Source organism: Solanum pennellii, chromosome 12, assembly GCF_001406875.1.
Source record: "Solanum pennellii chromosome 12, SPENNV200".
Lineage (NCBI taxonomy): Eukaryota > Viridiplantae > Streptophyta > Magnoliopsida > Solanales > Solanaceae > Solanum > Solanum pennellii.
In genome coordinates, this window is record NC_028648.1 from 71,411,080 (window position 1) to 71,431,665 (window position 20,586).

The 20,586-nt window shown below is 35.4% G+C and overlaps 1 pseudogene; it reads right to left on the reverse strand.

The window, feature by feature from the left end:
* LOC107006524 overlaps positions 1–13,612 on the reverse strand; it is a 28,674-nt pseudogene extending 15,062 nt beyond the window's left edge.
* Between the last annotated feature and the right edge of the window lie 6,974 nt (positions 13,613–20,586).

Consider the following 20,586-nt stretch of genomic DNA (forward strand, 5'->3'; position numbering starts at 1 on the left):
GGGGGGGGGGGGGGGGAATGGGGTACTTAGGTACCAAGGTAGATTGTATATACCGGATGTGGATGGTCTAAGGGGACAATTTTTTGAAGAAGATCATGGTTCCTGATATCCCATTCATCCGGGTGCCACCAAATATATCGTGATCTTTAATAGGTCTATTGGTGGGACGGTTTGGAAAGTGATGTAACGGAGTTCGTGGCTAAGTGTCATTATTGTCAACAAGTTAAAGCTAAACATCAAACATCAGGAGGGTTAACTCAAGTGATGGATGTATCTACTTGGAAGTGGGAAGATATAAATATGGATTTCGTAGTGGGTTTGCCTCGAACACAGAGGCAAAATATCTCAATATGGGTGATTGTTGATAGATTGACGAAATCTGCCCACTTTATCCCTGTCAAATCTACTTATTCGGCGGGAGAATATGCTAGGTTGTACCTTAATGAGACGGTGAAATTGCATGGGATCCCTTTGTCCATTATCTCGGATAGAGGTGCTCAATTTACTTCTTGTTTTTGGAGGTCTTTCAAAAAAGGGCTAGGTACTCAAGTGAAACTTAGCATCGATTTTCATCCTCAAACGATGGACAAGCGGAGCATACCATCCAAACCCTAGAAGATATGTTAAGGGCTTGTGTCATTGACTTCAAGGGTAATTGAGACAATCACCTACCGTTGACAGAATTCTTCTACAATAATAACTATCGTTCAAGTATTTCTATGGAACCATTTGAATCACTCTATGGTAGGAGATGTATGTCTCCGGTTGGGTAGTTTGAGGTAGGTGAGTCTTCACTCCTTGGTCCCGAGATAGTCTTTAAGGCCACGGAAAAAGTTTTGGATTATGGGGGATAGGTTGCAAACATCTATAGTCGGCAAAAATCTTATGCCGACAATAGAAGAAGAGACCTTGAATTTGAAGTAGGTTGTTGGGTCTAGTTGAAGATTTCACCCATGAAAAGGGTGAGGAGATTTGGTAAGAAGGGAAACCTTAGTCCCCGGTATGTCGGCCATTATGAGATTTTGAGACGGGTCGGAAAAGTTGCTCATGGGTTGAAATTACCAAGTGAATTAGCCCCGCTTCATCCCGTGTTTCATGTCTCTACGCTCAATAAATGTATAGGCGACCCGATATCCATTCTCCCGATTAAAGGGTTAGGGATGAATGAGAACCTTTATTATGAAGAGGTTTTTGTTGAAATCCTAGATTTTCAAGTCAAAATTTTGAGGAATAAAGAGGTTGCCTCCGTAAAAGTCCTATGGAGAAACCATCTAGTTGAGGGTGCATTATCGGAGGCCGAGGCCGACATGAAGTCCCATTACCCTCATCTATTTCCTCTTACTCCTAGTAAAAGTTGAGGTTAGTAGTTCTTCTTAAAATAAAAAATTACGAATAATGATTAAACTTGCCTTATTTTTCCAAGTATGTGCATATTTTTGTAAAGGTCCATGCAAAAAAATGACTTTACCAAAAATGCTCTCATGTTGATCTTGCGCTTATATGTTATGTGTATATTTGCTTTCATGTGGGTTGTAGTGAGCATTTTTAATGTTGCTTGAAAGGAAAAATTGCATGGTAACTCTTTATATTCATGTGAGCTCATGTTGAAATTGAGAACGAAGTTCCTCATTATGTGATATGTAATGTTGAGCTCTTATATATGGAAAATTTTGAATTGAGTTGCTATGTGTAATGCCATGATTATGTGATTGAATGTAGTTGATTTCTCCTATGAGTTGTGACTCATGATGATTTTATGTTGTTGTTGTTGTTGGTTGGGCTGCTATTATTGAGTCTCTTTCTCTCCCTACAAAAAGATTTAGGTGTCATTAGGGGACGAATGTTCCTAAGGGGGGATAATAAAACACTCCAGAAGTTCCATGACTAAGTCTAGAGCCTTAATTGATGAATTATGTCTTAGAACAGTGTTTCTAAGCTTAAACAAATTAAATGAACGTGATTAGGAAGTATTAGAATCGAAATGTCAAGGGACGACCACGACGTCCAGAGATTTGTGAAAATAAGCTAGTGTGCCTTGGTGTATTTCAAGGGGTTCAAAAAATAGGATTTCAGTCAAATTGTGTATAAAGGTTGGGAATACTTATTTGAGTATATTTAGGGTCGAAACCTCCGGGTACGACTTCCCAAGGACCACCCAAAGGGTCCTTGAGGAGGACCCAACATTTGACCGTCAAAACTGTCAAATGGCAGTGTGCCATCGACAAAGCAAACGATGAGCCGTCGATGGTGCTCATTGGTAGACACTTAAAATCCTCCCAAAATGGTCCCAAAATTAAGTCTCTGACCAAAACCATGGATGACCAGTACGGTCTGTTGTTTGGTCTACGCCTTGTTGACAGGGTCTCGTCGATTGAGACCCCACTTCACTGCCAAGTTTTAGTTTTGTTAGGGGTAATAAGATAAATTGTTAGGTAATTAATTAATGGTTAGGTACAGTTTTAATTAGTTAGTTTAGGACTATATAATCCCCCTAAGTCATTAAACTAACCTAACACCTCATAATTCTCCAAACCCAAATCACTCTCACTTCTCTCTACTTTCTCTCACTACCCAAAGACCCCCATTGAAGAAGAAAAACAAGTTCATTCTAGGGCTTCAAGATCAAGTATTTTTTCTCCAATTCTTTAAGAATTAATAAGATATGGAAGATTTCACTCTTGGGACTCCTTTTCCCAAAAGAATCTTCAAAGATGTCTGAAATTATGTTTTTCATCCAATTTCGTGGGTTATCTTTCAAATTGGTTTAATGTTGTATTTTATTTATTTATATTTATAGATTATTATTTTTTAATGGTGGATTGTTAAAATTCCTTTGACCCAATTTCTCTAAAAGATCCATGAATGACCCTTTTCCTAACCCTAACTATGAATTAGGTTGATAAATGATTATGGATGTTGGAATTGGTATGCTATTGCTTAATTTACTATTATATGATTATGGTGATTGGATTATTGTATGAATGTGGTGAAATTAAGGGTGAGATCATGAAGGAGATTCTTGGAAGCCATTGGTAAGAATTTTATGATCATAGGTACTCTACTTCAATTATGTTGGCATATTCTTGAACATGATGTTCAATTGAAGTATAATTCTGTGAATAGATTAGGAAGATGATGATATAATGAATATGGTGGAATGTTATGAATATGTTGAATTTTTGATCTTGATAGGGGTATGGTCATGCAAGGTTGAAAGTGATTCTCTTGTGTGCCTTATTATGATGTGATGATCTCAGTAAATGAAGGGTTGTGATGAAAGGAGATTCTCATTTTATAGATAAAGAGCTATGATCATAATTATAAAGCAGTTAGTCCCTAAGTCCTATATTTTGAACTAATTTAAAGGATGAATTAAAGACATTTCAAAAAGGGACTTTAGCTTAGTATCGAGCGAACTAGGTATGTGAGGTGTCCCTTCCTAATGAGAGAAGGTAGGTTCATAATGGTTCTCATGAGATGAAGACTACAATGAAAATGTGAATAAAAGAGTTTCTAGTAAATGTCCTAGTTCCTTAACTATGTTCCCCCATAGGAAGACTAACTAGTGGATCCACCTAGAATGTTATGTTCATGTATGTCTCTACCTTGGCAAGTAGAGCACCTTTTTTCGGTGTAGAGTTTTTATGAAACCGGATTCCATGTTTAGCTCACACGATCATTTGTGGGTTAAGGAGATTGTTCTTGAAAATAAAATGAATGAAAATAATAAAGAAGTACACTAACTAGGGTGACTTAAGGGGTTCTACTTAGTGTAGGTAAGGGTATGGGACTTTACCTATGCTATGCACAAGTTTACCTTTAGAGGAGTCCTAGGAGGATGTTCTTTTTCACTTATGTTATGAATTAATGCCTAATGTTGACTTTACATGATGCTGATTTTTGTGATGTTAACTTCATTGATGAATATGATATTGGTATAAGTTGTTATGATTGATGATGACTATACATGATATGCTGTTATATGAGGTAAAAACATCACTTATTGTCTCTTTACTAGTTGACTTGGTTTATGTGGGGTTATGGGGCTTCAGATGAGCATTGAACTAGTTGGCTTGGATTGGGATTGTAGGAAGGGTCTTGTATGCTTTGATGATATGAACTCTAAGAGATGAAATGTTGCTTATGTTTATATTATGATGTTATTCTTTTGTATAAGTATGACTATGTGTTAATTTTTGTATGATCGTGGACTCGTATACGCTCTTGTGTGTGCATAAACGCTTTCCAAGTGACTTACCATGTTTTTGAATAAAATGTCCCTTTGTGCATGATTTCAATTGCTTTACTTGCATATTTTCCATACTTAGTACATGTGGTGTACTAATCCATATTCTCTCTATTTCTACAATTATGTAGGTTCGGTCCATTGAAGAGTTCAAGGAATTTTCAAGGAAGACTTGGATTTATTCCCAAGTTGTTCGTGAGTCCTCAAGTCTAAGGATGATGCCACTTTTCTAGCTTTATTAGTATTGAATATGTCTATGACAATTGTTCTTTCCTTATCTTTCAGACTTTTTTGTAAGTCCTATATGAGGCATATTGTAATAGTGTAAGGGCTATGCCCAAATATTGTACTTCTGTGATAGATGGTTATATGTGAGACAATATTAGACTACTTTAATGAATTGACTATGTTGTTAAATGAGAAGTCTAAGTAAACTTCATATTCGAATAAAAAAGAAGTCTGTGTATACTTCATATGTAAAGTTTTTAATTTTTCTGCTTTTTTCTCTACCTATGATATGCAATGATGTATGCTAAGGTCTATTCTAAGGCCTCTTCGAGGAGAAAGACGCCGATTACATCTAGGGGGTGCTCCCTGGTCGTGACATATGCAAAATAAGCTTTGTGTTTCATTTTGTGCCACTGTAGTGGGGCTGTTGTAGTGGGATGATGATCGATGTGGCAAACGAGATGAGACTTAAAATCATAGATTTTTGGGGAAGGGCTAACTCTTTCAATAATGCAGTTGTAGAGGGACTGCAGGCCGCTGTGGCGCCACAACTAAAAAGGGATGAGTGTCGCTGTAACGGGACAAGCGTGAATTAGGTCATTAATAAAACCCCTAAATGACCTTATTTGACATTTTTTGTCTTTTAGAGCTAAGGAATGACCCCAAGAGACTCTGACTCATTTTCCATCAATTTTAAGACTAAAGGAAAGCTTTTAACTCCCTGAATCCTTTTATCGATCCGTAGAACATGATAGAATGGGTCAATATTGATGGGGAAGGATTGGAAATAACCATAACCTAGATAATAGAGATCTTGGGTAGGATCTACGGTTGTGAGCATTGTTTGTAATTCGAGTAATTAGTAATTTTTATTGATTTACATATGTTATTAATTGTTTATAGACCAAGAACAAGCGGAACGAATCCGGAAAGGGAAGAATCAAGTTTCTTAGGGTTCCAAGTTTATTTGAGATAGAGGATAGTTGTGATTTTATGATTGTGTGGTGTATGCATGTTTTTGCTTCATTGTGATACTTGTATGTGTATGAATATTGCCATATTGATCACACTTGTTGCAAATGAGATAGATGAATAAGGTAGCCATAAAATCATGATGTAAATGTATGATCTTGATGATATACTTGTGATTGTGATTGTAGTGTGTGAATGGGGATTCGATTACCATGTTCGGCAAACTAACTGGGATCGGTTGCTACGTTCTAGCATAACTTTTGATTTGGTTGCCATGTTCCCGCACAACATGGGATCGGATTTCCATGTTCCGGCAAGCTAACTATTTGGCTTGGATTCCGTGAGAGAACAAATGATGTGCTGATAAATGTGATATTTATTATTGAATTTTCATGTTGATAATGTGTATATTATTATATATATATGAATGTGATTATAATTTTTTTTGACTTACTTATGTTGCACTAGTGGGATAGTCGTGTGATATTTGTACGGTGGTTGTGTGTTGATTCTGCAGTTGCTTTTATTTTTGTTATGTATTGGGCATCTTCAAGCTTCTATTGACAAACTTCAATTAGGAGATTAGAGATTATCACATCGATTTCAAGGGTGAGCCAAATCTTTTGAGATGCCATGGAGTTCTCTTTCGTATAAGTCCATCATTATGTACCTAGATTAGTTCAATAGTTGGGGTTGTGACCCTTCCTATTTAGACTTGTTATTTCATAGTGGTTTTGATACTTTGACTTTCAGATTCTAGGTTTATATTTCGCAATCGTTTAATTAGTTCTTTAGATTCCTTTGTAAGGTTTACAAAAACCTCTTACTTAGTTATTTGACTTGTTTCTATAATTTAAATGCCTTAGATTTAGATTATTTGCTTTAGTTTAATGGTAGTAGTGGTTATCCCACCAAAGAGTTAGTATGGGTGCCAATCACGACGGTTGGGTCGTGAAAAAGTTGGTATCACACCTAAGTTCATTGATCTCGATGTACCGAAATGAGTCTAATAGAGTCTCACGAAATGGTAAAGGAATGCCTTTACTTTTCTTCGAGAGGCTATAGGACTTCAGGAAATCTCTATATTTTTCTTGTCTTCTTTGTGCTATAACTTGATTCCAATTGGTATCTTTTGTTCGAATCGGTATCTAACCTCCTTCACTCTTTTTTTAGCAGATGGTTAACACAAGATTCAACGGTGGTTGTGTCGCAGCTCCCGTAATTCTCCGGTTGAGAAACCTGCAGCGAGAGGTAGCGGTCAAGGCAGGGGTAGAAGAAGATCTAGAGGTAGAGTTCGTGGGAGAGTAGCACCCAGGTAGATGAGATACTCATTTAGAATGTGTCGGTTAATGAGAAACCTTCTGCAAAACATGAAGATATGGAGGAGAATGAGGAATTTGAAGATGTTGAGGTATTGGTCAAGAGGGGGGAGGGGTATCGGCTTGAAATGTTTGTTTCTCTTTTGGACCCAGTGTTATCTAAACAAATCATGTCGTTCTTGAAGGGGTTGGCTGGTAAGAAAATATTTTCATCTGCTCAAGCTCCCGCTAATCCCGTGTTACTGCAGTGTGCCCAAGTTAGGTGAAATCAAAGGTAATGATGCTTTCTTCCATCCTTTATTGGGTTCGGAAATGACATGGAATGAGCATGATATGTTGACTAAGTTTCTGAAGCTTAAGACACCAGTACTTCTTGGTTCTAAGACTAAAGATACTTATGAGTTCATCTTAAACTGTTACGACAGGCTGTATAAATAAGGTTTTGTTCACCAGCATGGGGTTGAGTTCGTGTCATGCAAACTTCAAGGTGAGGAGAAGCAATGGTTGAGGGCTTATATGGAATTCATATACCCTACTTTACCTCATATTACATGCACCCAATTGCATGCTTAGTTCTTAAAGAAATATGTGCCTAGAACCTTAAGGGATAGCAAGAAGGATGAGTCCATGGCCTTAGAGCAAGCTGGCATATATGTGGTTGCTTATTATGCAAAGTTCCACGCTTTACCTAGATATTGTATGCAACTTATCACCACAAAGGAGGACAGAATCCGACTGTTTATTTAAGGCTTGAATTCTGAGCTGCAAGTGTCATCTATTCATATGACTTCTGCGTGAAAGAGCATTAACAAGGTGACAGATTATGTCAGTGGTGGGGGTGAGGCGAGACGATCAGGCTAAGGCGTTGGCTAACAGAGATAAGAATTCTTGTAATTTTCAAGGTTCTTATGCTAGGGGATCCAGAAGGTCATCGCTTGTGGCCAAACAAATTCAGTCCGCTATGCTTGCCTTAACAGGTAATTATTCGGGAACTCTATCTTATAATTTTAAGGATAGTTAGAGTGTTGTGCCTACGACGGGTAGTATACCATCTTGTGATAGTATTGTCTATAACTATGGAGAACTTTTACATAAGAGGAAAGATTGTCTCTATTCACTTGTGTTAGACTCTGCATAATAGCATTCCAGAGTAGTGGTACCCGCGGGAAATGGTAATAATGGTCAAGGAAATCATAAGGTGGGCGAGGAAGTAATCAGAAAGGTCGTGGAGGTAGAAGAAATGGTAATGCTACTTCGCGCATAGGTAATGTGCATCCATACAAGGAAGTAACTCGTCAAGATGATAGGGCTCAATGTTATGCTTTTTTGGGCAAGAATGAGACAGAGACATCTAACGTGATGATCACATGTACTATTCTTATTTGTGACTGGATGGCTAATGTGTTATTTGATCTGAGTTCCACTTACTCTTATGTATTTTTGAGTTTTGCATCCAAGTTTGATATGATTTTTGATGTACTTGATGTCTCTATCCATGTTTTTACCACAGTTGGACAGTCAGTCATAATCACCCATGTCTATCGTGTGTGTCCTATTTTGTTTATGCGTTTTCAGACTTGGGATGATTTGGTGATTTTGGATATGGATGATTTTGATATTATCTTAGGCATGACTTGGTTGTCCCCCTATTATGTTGTACTTTACTGTAATACTAAGTCGGTGAATCTAGAAATTTCGAGAAAGGAATGATTAGAGTGGGAACGGTTGTACAAGCCAAATCAAGCTAAGCTTATATCCTTCATTTGGGCTAGTAAATTGTAGAGCAGGGTTGTTTGAATTATTTTGCTCATGTGAGGGATGTTGAGGTTGAGTCTCCATATATTGAGTCTATCCTGGTGGTTCTGAATTTAGCGAAGTATTTCCTAATAACTTGTCTAGTATGCCTCCGGATAGAGATATAGATTTTTGTATTGACTTAGAGACCGGTACCTATACTATTTCCATCCCTAAAGCTTAAGGCTCAAATCCGAGAGCTCCTCAATTAGGGATTTATTCATCATAGTGCTTCCTCATGGGGTGCCCCTATGTTGTTTGTTAAGAAAAGAACGGTAGTATTATAATGTTTATAGATTACCGGTAGTTGAATAGGGTCACTATTCGGAAAAAGTATCCCCTGTCTGGAATAGATGATCTCTTTGACCAATTGCAAGGGGCTGCAGTATTCTCCAAGATTGATCTAAGACCTGAGTACCATCAATTGAAAATTAGGCGTGAGTATATACCCAAGATAGCGTTTGGGACTCGTTATGGGCACTATAAATTTTTTGGGTATGTCTTTTGGGTTGACCAACGCGCCTGCAGCTTTCATGAGTTTAATGAATAAGGTATTCAAGACATTTCTTGATTCCTGTGTGAGAGTCTTCATAGATGACATCTTGGTCTATTCAAAAAGCGAAGAAGAGCACGCCAAAAATCTTCGAACTATTATGGGCATTCTTGGGAAGTAAAAGTTTATATGCTAAATTTTCCAAGTGTGAATTTTGGTTGAAATCGGTTGCATTTTTTAGGGGCATGTAGTTTCAAAAGAGGGGGTAATGGTAGATCCTCAAAAGATTGAAGCGGTTAAAAATTGGTTTCGGCCTAGCCCTATGATGGAAGTTAGGAGCTTTATGGGGCTCGCTAGCTACTACAGACGATTTGGGAAAATTTTTACTTCTATTGCCACCCATTTTACTAATTTTACTAAGAAAGATATACCATTTGAATGCACCAAAAAATGTAAAGACAGATTTCAAAAGCTCAAGACTCTCTTGACTACCGCACCTATACTAGTATTACCGGTGGAAGGTAAGGATTTTATAGCTAATTATTATGCTTCTCATTCGGGGTTAGGCGCTGTGTTAATGCAAGAATAAGAATGTGATAGCCTATGCACCGTGCCAATTTAAGGTACATGAGAGAAATTATCCAACTCAAGATTTGGAGTTGGCAGCGGTAATATTTGCTCTTAATATTTAGCATCATTATCACTATGTCGTTAAGTGTGAAGTGTTTATCGATCATCGTAGGCTGCATCATGTATTCACTCAAAAGGATTTGAATTTTAGACAACAAAGATGTATAAAGTTACTCAAGGATTATGATGTGACCAGTCAATACCATTCGGGCAAGGCTAATGCGACGATAGACACTTTAAGTAGAAAAGTGGTAAGTATGGGTAACTTAGCTTACTTGAGTGTAACCAAGTGACCTTTGGCCTAGTAATTTCAAACATTAGGGGCAAAGTTCATGCTGTTGGGCATCTTCGAAATAGCTTGTATGCTAGCAAGCATTGAAGATAAGGACACATTAAGGAGATCAAGGCCAAACAATTTGAGGATAAAAAATTGAAAGAAATCAAGGATAAGATGGTGGATGGTAAGGCACAGGATACCACTCTTGATGCAGAGGGTGCACTTAGGGCGAAAGGAAGGATTTGTGTTCCTTGAGTTGATGGCTTGATGAAAAAATTATTGGCAGAGTCTCATGGTTCACGATATTCTGTTCATCCGGATGTGACCAAGATGTATAAAAATCTAAAACAAATTTATTAGTGGTCGGACATGAAGAAAAACTAACGTATTTTGTGGCGAAGTGTAAAAGTTTCCAACAAGTGAAGTATGAACATCAAAGGCCTGTGGGTTTACTTCAAAGAATGTCAATATCGGAATGGAAGTGGAAAAGAATAGCCATGGATTTTGTGGTTGGTCTTCCCAAGACCTTGGGGAAGTTTGATTCTATTTGGGTCGTGGTTGATAGATTGGCTAAATCAACCTACTTTATTCTAGTAAGAGTAGATTATAATGTTGAACAATTAAAGACGATCTATGTGAAGAAGATAGTGAGACTCCACGGTGTGCCCCTTTCTATCATCTTAGATCGGGGTACCCTTTTCACTTCCAAGTTTTTAAGGAAATGTCATGATGAATTGGGCACACAACTCACTGTTAGTACAACCTTTCATCCACATACAGATGGACAATCTGAGAGGACTATACAAGTATTGGAATACATGCTGAGAGCATTTGTTATTGATTTTGAAGGGCATCGGGATAAGTTCTTACCTTTGTGCGAGTTTTTCAATAACAATAACTATCACTCCAGCATTGATATGGCACTATTTGAGGCAGTATATGGGAGGGGATGTACATCACCTTAAGTTGTTTGAGGCTAGGGATGTGAAACCTCATGGGGTTGACTTAGTGAAAGATTCTCAAGATAAGGTGAAGAGTATTCAAGCTAAGCTTCTAGCCGCTCCAAGTAGACAAAAAGAAGTATGCATCATAAGGTGAGAGACATGGAGTTCCAGATGGGAGAAATGTTCTTTTCAAGGTATCAACCACGAAGGGGGTGGCGAGATATGGTAAGGGGGGCAAGCTAAGCTCTAGGTACATTAGTCCCTTTGAGGTTCTTGAATGTGTAGGGCCGGTAGCGTATAGATTGGATCTACCCCCTGAATCTATCTAGTGTACATTATGTATTTGATGTGTCTATGTTGACGAGGTATCATGGTGCCGAAGAGTTAGTGTGGGTGTCAATCACGACAGTTTGGGTCGTGACAACATTATATAGCACATCATTGGTTCTCTCACAGAACCCAAATCCAAAAAGTTAGCTTTCCTACATGGAAATCCGATCCCATACTTATGTTGGAACGTGGCAATCCGATCGAATATTGTACTGGAACGTGGCAACCCAATCCAAAGTTATGCTGAAATGTGGCAACCGATCATAGTTAGCTTGTCGGAATGTGGCAATCCGATCCCCATTGACACACCAAAATCACGATGACATGTATATCGTCAAGATCATACATTTACATCAAGATTTCATAGCTACATCGTTCATCTATCTCATCTACAACAAATGTGATCAATATTTCAACATTCATACGCATACAAGTATAACCATGAAGCAAGAACATGCATACATCACACGTCATTTATTCACAACTGTCACCTATGAATTACTCCTCAATCCCTATCACGTATAAAATAGTGAACCATACTCAGCCCTAGTTCATTATTAGGATTTCTTGTTAGGGATTAATCACAATTCATCATAATTTCTCAATGTCATCACTCAACTATCGGATGTGGCGTACATTTATAATTCTGGTTCTACTCTTGATTGCATGTCCTCATTCTTGATCCAATCCTATCCGTGATAACAATTCTAGTTTTTTCTAACAACTCCTCAATTCCTCCTCACATGGTAAGAACCCACATACTTAGAATTCAAGGGTTATTCATGTAATTTACCCGGTGTATGAAGGTCTACACAACCCTACGATTGATTTACATGTATCACGTAGTAAGCACATATTCAAAACTACGAAATTCATAAAAACCTAGCCTACTTGGACGCCAAGCAATTGCATTGGATTTTGACTTTGTTCCCAACTTTTCTAGATTCAAAACAGTAAATTTGATCAAGAATTGAAAGATTCCACCATTCTCATGCGAGAAACTCCTTCTCCTTCTTTCCCCATATTAGAGAAGCTTATTAAGGTATCTAGGGTAATTTATGACTTCTCTAGGTATTTTAGGAAGATGGAGAAAATAGATTTTCCCGTAATTACATTATGTCTCGCCAATCCTCTGTAGTGGAAGCTTACCCCGCTGCAGCACCGTCATGCCAGCGACATCTAGCTTGATGTAGCAGGACATTGGTCCATATTTTTCGCAGATTCTGTCCTTCCTAAATAACGACGGTTCGGGTCATTACATATTTACAGTTCAACAACACCTCTAAGTATGGTGTTTTCATGTGGCCGCAGTGCATCATGATCTCCAAATCATTGCCCATGTTTCAATCCGTTTTTTACGTACTCTCGAGTTCATTGCTCCCGCAAAAAAAGCCAACTTTTTCCTGAATTGTGTGGATAGAAATCATATAATTAAGAGTAAAATGAAGCATTTTAACGTTAAAAAATTGTTAGTACTAATGTAAAATATAGAAATGTATTTTTCTTTTTTGGATTCACGTAAGACATATAAAGTGGAACAAATGGAGTATCTTATATGCAAGATTTTAAATCTTATATTTTAAGAAGACTAACTAATTACCTATCAATATTATTAGTTTACACAGAGTTTATAAAATGAAAACTCTTTAATTTTATATGATTGTGTTTTCCTGGCTACCTATTTAAGAAAGAAAGACTTCTACACATAAAAAATGTACTTAAACATGTGTTTAAATATGTTATAACATTACTACGGCTATATATAACTAAGAACATGCCATTACGAGTATGTTGAAAAGATTAAAGTTTTAATTAATTTATTTTTTATCATGGAAGGACATGATTGTTTTTAGAACATACTAAAAAGGCGCGAGGGACTAAAATATAATGCTAGTACCTCCGTGAAGGAGCATTTGCAGGGGATTGTCTTTTTCTAGGCCAAATTTGAGGAATGGAGGAACATAACCAGATAAAAAGTAACTTGAAGAGCAAACAAGTTGGATAGCATTCAACTTAACATGAATAGCTTTTTCCATTGCTAACCTTCCAATAGAATGACAAGTAACATAAAAATGATCAGCCCCTCCTGACCAATTCCAATAAGAGTAGTTTTTACTTATCTCAACTACATATTCTTTGACAAAATCTTGGATTCCACCAACCCCTACCCTCTTGTCATTTATCATATATTATATTTGTTAAAGAAAATGGAAGATAAAAAAGATCTTTTGTGATGAAATGACTTATAAAAAGGGATTTCTTTTAATAACTCTCACTTGCGTAGTTCCCTGATGGTTCATCATCAATTGTTAATAAAATATTTTCAAAAGACCCATTCTTGTTGTGGGGATATACATATATCTTTAGGCTTCTATTCATTTCCTTGTATTTTTCATGTAGTACATCCTTGTCATGAAAAATCTCCTTCTTCATCTCAACCATTCTTTCTGAAACCCAAAAATAACATGTATGGTTTAATTTATAGTGTATACATATGACCTTTTTCAATAGCGATATATGGACTAATTGTATTACAAAATATACTATTATCCATCGATTCAACAAGTCTGAGGGCCTAAGAGCCTGTTTGGCTCAGCTTAAAAGCTGGTCAAACTGACTTAAAAGCTGATTTTTGACTTATTCAGCTGTTTGGCAAGACTCAAAATAACTTATTTTAAGTTTAAAAAAACTTATTTTAAGCCAAAAGTTAAAAGCTGGGGTAGGGGTGCTTTTTTTTTTTTAGCTTATAAGCTGTTTTAAGTTGACCATATTTTTATCTTTTTGCCCTTAATATTTTTATACAATATCCAAATTACCCACATAACCCTAACATCTCTTTCTTCCATTTCTCCCTTTTCACGTTTGGCATAGCAACTTCAGCACTTTTATCCAAACACATAACTGCTTATTTTAAAAATAAGTTTCAGCACTTTCAAAAGTACTTTTTTAAAGCTGCTTTTATTAAGCTCATCCAAACGGGCCCTAAGTTAAAATTTTTAAAGAGATCCTAACTGTTTTTCTAAAATTTTCTAGCTTTTTTATTGTATATGCAAATTCATATTTTTATAATTAACATATTTAAATTTAGTAAAATATTGATAATCAATTTTACTAAAACAAGAATAATATTATATACTTATGAAGTAAGCAAAGCATATCAACACAAGCAATTTTTTAATGCAAAAATAGATTATAATTTTAAAATAATAAAATCTAGTGCAAAACTTTCATAACTTGATATACATAATAAAATGGGGAAAATGTACAAGTACTCCGTCAACATATGGCCGAAATTTCAAAGATACACTTATACTAAAGTTCTATTACCCTCCTGAACTTATTATATAAATAATTTTGTACTCCTTTTTGGCCTACATGACACTAGCTTGAAAAAAAGGTAAACCAACATTGGACCCACAAGATAGTGTCACGTAGGCAGAAAAGAGATAGAAAATTATTAATAAAATAAGTTCAGGGAGTAATAGGACCTTAGTATAATATAAATGTGTCTTTGAGATTTCGAGCACAGATTAACGAGGTACTTGTGCATTATTCCTAATAATATCAAAATAACATTATGTTGCTTCGATATATGTGATGATTGATATTTGTATTGCTTAAAATTTGGAAGAAAACACCAAAAACTTAATTTTGTTCTTTTTATAAGCAAACAACACAGTGATTTTACAGAATACTGAAGATTTGGTCTGATTTCAAAATATGTAAATAAAAAAAAAGAGAAGAAGGATAGTAGAAGGGCAAAAAAGGATAAATAAAAATATGGGTCCATACTATTTACTATTAGGATACGAATATGCAAACAAAAGAATAGGTAACCACATTTACAAAAATTGGAATAATTACTTAAAAAGTATTTAATTTTACATTTGGCACGACTTTCCACATTTAAACATAAAAAGTTATTTCACGTACTCCTCAAAATTTTCATTCACATTTAATAGTGCATAAAATTATCTTTTTTAATTTTTTTTTTTAAAAACTCTATCCCTCCCAATATATATGAGTTAGTTTGATTTAAAACAAAGTTTTTAAAAAAAAGATACTTTTAAAATTTATAGTCTAAAATAAGTCAGTTATTTATGTGACTAAATAATCATTTCATTAAAGATAAAATAAATATTTTAAAATTAAATTATTTCTAAAACATAAAAATGTATCATTTGTTTTACCAATCGAAAGAGAAAATAAATATGGGAGTGAGGAAATATATATACCGAACACATATTTAGAAAATTGTAGAACCCAAATCGTTATTTTAATAACTTTATAATAGAGCCTGCCCTCAGTAGTATTCCGTTACACATCATCATAGTTACTCTAGTAAAAAAATTGTCTATAATATATTTTTGATCGAGACATGTTATTTTTTTAGTTTTGGGGAGATCTGGCTTCCAAGTAAAAAAAAATAAACATTGTGCTATTTAGGGTTCAAATTTAAAACTCCTTTATTAAATGAATACCTATTATTATTATGCTAAAGAAATAATTTTTGTCAAGAATATTCAACTTTAAATATATATATCCTTCAAATATACAATTTGACATATAGGCACAATATTATTTTACGACAAAGGCTGTTCAGTTGGACAGACTGAGGTAGCTCTCTCTACGCCCTTAGGACCACTATCCTTACCATCTGTGCATAAAAATAGAGATTTCCTTTTTAATACTACTTCACAATAGAGTGATATTCTTAAGATTGTGTAAGGAAAAGGTATTGAAATAAATTTATTTAATATGCTAAGATAACAACAGAAATTCTCATCTTAGGCCTCATTTGTTTACATTTAATGTAGGTCTCAATCTTAATCATTCGGATTTAACCTATTAAGTACGTTTCGTTTTAGGTCTGAATCTAAATGATTCATATTCAACCCATCAAATTAATTTGTTTCTCTCTTCAATAAGCCTCTTAATGAATCTGAAAAGGTCTGAATGGATCGAATCTGCTGGAGAGTCGTAATACTATTCAAACTTATTTAATAAGTAGTAAAATAATATGGTATCACCTCTATTGGTCTTTGTGTGACTTTTGCTCTCACAACTATAACTTTTTTCCTCTTTTTTCTCAATCAAACACCAATTTTTTCCCTCTTGAACTGATAATCTTGTCATAATTTTTACAAGTACTTTTTTATATTAATAATTTTCTGAGAATGTATGGATGTTTTTCAAGAACACTTGTAATATTTTTTTTAGTGTATTCATGTTCAGCATGGTTATTGAGTGAAAAAATATATTCATAATTAAAAATAATAACTATGTATACACATTTGAAGTCTCTTATTAGAATTTATTCTTAGGCTAATAATATTATTGATACTCCTCGATCATCAAACCCTTTTGTGAGATAACACTAATATATTATTATTGCTGAACTAGTTGGTGACAAAAATAATGGAGCTCCGAATAATTCTACATCCTAATCTTCAGTTTCAGCTGGAAAAAAGAAGTTTTGGGGAAGAAAATAAACATATTCGTCTGAATTGAAAATTGATGTGAAGATTATTATTGTTCTGGAGTTATTGATTAAAAAAATAGTGCACCCATATTTGAAGAATATATGGAAAAATTATATGTACTTTGATGGGAAGAGCCATTATATTGTACATGTGCTAGTATATTTTGTTAAAGTGTCCACTACAAAAAAAAAATAATGACGTTAGAGGTTCATAAGTTAGAGAATTTGATTAACGTTATTGAAAAAAGTAAGAATTCTTTAGTTTTTCTAATTGGCCAAAATATATGTTAGGCGTTGATAATGTGATGTCTTATTTATTATTTTTCTAAACTAGTATCTGTCATACCTATTGATCTTTTTGATATTATATTATACCTATAAGATATTATTTAATTCGTGTTTTTTTTTATGTTATGCTTGATGATTCTGATATTTTTTAAAAAAGTAACTTTTTGTTGAAATGATTTTTTTATATATAATTTCATTAATATAATGTTTTATTTCAACATTCAGATATTGAAAGAAACAGTAATCATTCAGTGTTGAAACAATATGCTAATGTAATGCCGCCTGAATAGCCAAAGAAGTTGCCTCCAAGGAGGGAAATTGAACACAAAATTATGTTGCTACCAGGTACGGTTTCTCCTGCACAAATTCCTTTTAGTATGGCTCCTAAGGAGTTGACTGAATTGCGTAAACAATTGAATGACTTGTTGGAGGTTGGACTGATTAAACCATCAAAAGCTTCCTATGGTGCGCCTTTTTTTATTTCAAAAGAAGTAGGATGGTAAAATGAGAATGTGTGTTGATTATAGGGCGCTGAACAAGGTAAATGTGAAGAACAAGTATCCAGTTCCATTGGTGTAGGATTGATGGACCAGGTTGAGCAAGGCATGCTGTTTCACTAAGCTTGATCTCAGGGCAGGTTATTGGTAGGTTAGAATAGCAGAAGGTGATGAACCAAAGACTACGTATGTAACTAGATATAGTTCGTATGAGTTCCTTGTAATTCCATTTGGTCTAACTAATACTCTAGCTATATTTTGCAACTTAATGAATAATGTACTGTTTGACTATCTCGATGATTTTGTGGTTGTCTATCTGAATGATATTGTTATCTATAGTCGAACGTTGGAGGAACATGTAAATCACCTAAGTTTGTTTCTGTCTCAATTGAGAAAATATACACTTTATGTTAAGATGGAAAAGTGTGAATTTTCTCAACAAGTGATAAAATTTTTGGGGCATCTTGTAAGTAAAAACCAAGTTCAAATGGATCTTAAGAAAGTGCAGGTCATTGTTGCTTGGCAGGCACCATGTAACGTTAAGGATTTGAGGTCGTTTCTTGACTTGGCTAACTATTGCAGGAAATTTATTGCTGGTTATTCAAAAAGGCCAGCGGCTTTGACTGATTTGTTGACAAAAGATACTAAGTGAGTGTGCTATGAACGATGTCAAGAAGCTTTCTAAAATTTGAAAGAAGCTATTGCGACTGAACCTATACTTAAAGTGCCTTATTTGAGTTACCATTTGAAGTACACACTCGTGCGTCTAATAAAGATAATGGAGGCGTGTTAGTACAGAAAGTTCATCCAGTGGCATTTTTATGTTAAAAAATTGAATGAAGTCATAACACAAAGATATTTGACTCATGAAAAAGAAATGGTTACTGTTGTACATTGTTTGCAGGTTTGGAAAGTCAATTTGTTAGGAACTCAATTTGTGGTGCAGACTGACAATGTTGCTAATACATTCTTCAAGATGCAGAAAAAGCTGAGTCTTAATCAGGCACGGTGGCAGGAATTTCTAGCTTAATATGTATTTGTGTTATAATATAAGCCGAGAAAACAAAACTAAGTTGTTGATGCATTGAGTCAAAAAGAGGTATTTGCTGCTGTGCATTCAATTTTGAAACTTGAAACTGATTTATTTGATAAAATCAAGTTGTGTGTTGCAAATGATTCATTATATGTTAAATAGATGGGTCAAGTACAAGATGGGATGATGAGACGGTATTGGATCAAGGACGATCTGCTCCATTTTAAAGGGAGGAGAATCGTTGTAACAAATTAGGGTGTATTGCGCAAAGAATGATGAAGGAAGCGCATGATACTGCTTGGGATTGTCATCCAGGTGTTGAAATGTACCTTATTGTTGCACGTTTATTTTTAGGCAAAGATAGAAGATGATATAGAGGCGTACATGAAGACTTGCCATGTTTGTCAAGTGGACAAGACTGAACGTAAAAAATAAGATAGTTTATTGAAGCCCCTGCCTATTCCTAAAAAGCCTTGGTTGTCGGTAAGCATGGATTTCATTTCTGATTTTCCTAAGGTAGATGACAAAGCATCTGTATTAGTGTTAGGAGACAAGTTTTCGAAATATTCTTTCGTTGTTGCACTTGAATTATGTTCATCTGAGATTGCTGTTGATTGTTCTATAAGTATGTGGTTAAATACTTTAGTGTTCCGACTGATATTGTGAGTGATAGAGATACAAGGTTTAAAGGCAGGTTTTGGACAACATTGTTCAATATGATGGGAACTGAATTGAAATTATCCACTGCAAATCACCCACAAACAGATGCTCAAACAGAAGGGATTAATCATTTACTTAAGGAATACTTAAGGCGCTATGTGACAGCAAATTAAAGTAATTGGGTTGCTTTTTTAGACGCTACGTAGTTTTGCTACAATCTACACAAGTCTTTTGCGACAAAGATAAGCCCTTTTGAAATTGTTGTATGCAAACAACCTATGACACCGTGGATGTTGCTAAGTCTAAGAATCAGGGGAATTGTCCAATAGTGTACATGGTTGCAAAATACAGACTTGAAATGTTCTCTGAAGCTCAAGATAGCCTACGAAAAGCTCAACGACGCATGAAGAAGTATGCTGATCAACATCGTTGTTCAGTAGAGTCAGTGTGGGTGACAAAGTGTTGCCGGAAATTACTTCTCAGATACGGAAATAGATTGTAAGCAAGACAAGCCATTGGGGTTTGATTCCTAAATATGATAGCCCATTTAAAGTGGTAAAATGGGTGGGCGAAGTTGCTTACAGACTGAATCTGTCACAAATCATGAAAATACGTCCAATTTTCCATGTGAGTTTCTGAAACCTTACTTTGTAGATGCATATTATCCGGATAGGAACAAGTCAAAAAGAGATCCTCTATCAGTTCCTACACAGTCTGATGCTGAGATAGAAGAGATCCTTGATCACCGAGTTATGGGTGAAGTACGAAAAATACAAAGACTTGGTTCATTGGAAAGGCAAGAGTGCAGCTGATGCAGTTTGGGAGAAACCGAAAGACCTATGGTAGTTCGATGATCAAATAAGTGACTATATCAAAATAGTCTCATGAGGACATCGAGTTCAAGTGGGCACGTGGTCTTTTAGACCCGTAAACTACGTTAACTAATGATGTGCAAGCATAACAAAGGATTTGAGCATTAGTCTTGACATGTATGTGGGCAAAACAATGCTACAAGATTCAAGGTGTTTCGGTGTTGGCAAGGCAGCTTGGACGTGCAAGGCTTACGTGTGGGCAGAAGTTGTCGGCAAGATAAGGCAGTGTGTAGGCTTGACGATGGCAAGAAAAAGACATTTACAAGAGTTGCTGAAATAAAACTAAGTGTTGGAAACTAGCTGAAATATTTGAAGTGTTAGAAGTAGGCTGAAATATTCTAAGTGTTGGAAAGTAGACTGAAATATTCCAAGTGTTGGAATGTTGTAATATCGGTTAAAAAATATTTGAATTCAAAATATATGCAATCTGTTAGAAATATAGTTGTTGAAAACTTAGTTTAAATTTTTTGATGACAAGTGTTGGACACATGTCAATTGTAATTGCGTACGTAACTGTCGTA